Source organism: Sesamum indicum, linkage group LG1, assembly GCF_000512975.1.
Source record: "Sesamum indicum cultivar Zhongzhi No. 13 linkage group LG1, S_indicum_v1.0, whole genome shotgun sequence".
NCBI lineage: Eukaryota > Viridiplantae > Streptophyta > Magnoliopsida > Lamiales > Pedaliaceae > Sesamum > Sesamum indicum.
Window position 1 is genome coordinate 14,942,606 of NC_026145.1, and position 1,124 is coordinate 14,943,729.

Consider the following 1,124-nt stretch of genomic DNA (forward strand, 5'->3'; position numbering starts at 1 on the left):
GTTTTTTTTTTTTTTTTTTTTTTTGCCAAAATAATTCAAAATTTTGTATCCAAGGTTCAAATTTGTGGGAAACAATTTCAATTTCACTCAATTTGTATTTTCACTCATAATTCACAAAGATTAAAAAATAGTGTTACTATTATATTTGAAGCCAACACATAAATAAATGGAAATAGAATATAAAAAAGTTATGTGAATGCTTAGGTGGATAACTAATTATCTCAATTCCAATATTGGATTAAAAAGAAAAAAAATAGAAAAATAAGTATAAAACGTCACGACCAATAAAATAGTACTAGAATAACAAAAAAATAACATGCTTTTGCTTCTTTTTCTACGACGTAGGCCACGTCTGAAAACTTATGTCATTTTTTAATTTTGATATTTTTTTTCGCTCGAGTAAGGAGAATGAGATTGTTAGATTATATTAATTCAATAATCTTTCCCTCCATGAAAAATGAACAATTTTTTGATCCTATCTTTGACTACATTTTAATTAAATATATGATTATTTTCATTTTTTTAGTTTTTTATTTCAATTTATTTTCTTATAGTTTTAAGTTTTAACCAAATCCCCTATCTTTATTTGAAGAAATAAATTCAAATATCGTCCTTATGAATTCAATCTTTACTCACTACTCTGTGCAAGTTTGTTAGGGTATATATTAAACTTTATATTTGTAAAAAAAATGATGATTCAAATCTATCCAACTAAGGTATAATAAATATGACAATGTTCATAGTTTGCTCATTATAGGATCCGTTGGTGTGACACCTCGTTCTGTAAAGTTAGGATGCCAACCCAGTTCTAGAAGCTATTTGCGTGGCACCAGCTTTTTTGTTTTTTCTGTATTTATAAAGGTGGGGGCGGAGGATTTTTGAATTTGAATTTAAATTCAAGATCTCTTCTATTAGAAAATAATATACTATTAATCTAACTAGATATTAACTTTTAACATGCGGCACCAATTCAAAAAATTTCAAAATCGTACAATATTTTTAAGACAATTTTGCCCATTGTACTTCCATCCCACATCGGATATCGACCAAACATTTCTTCTTTCTTTACCTTATATATGTAGAACTATGGAAATAAATTGAGAAATAACTATACAATAGAAACT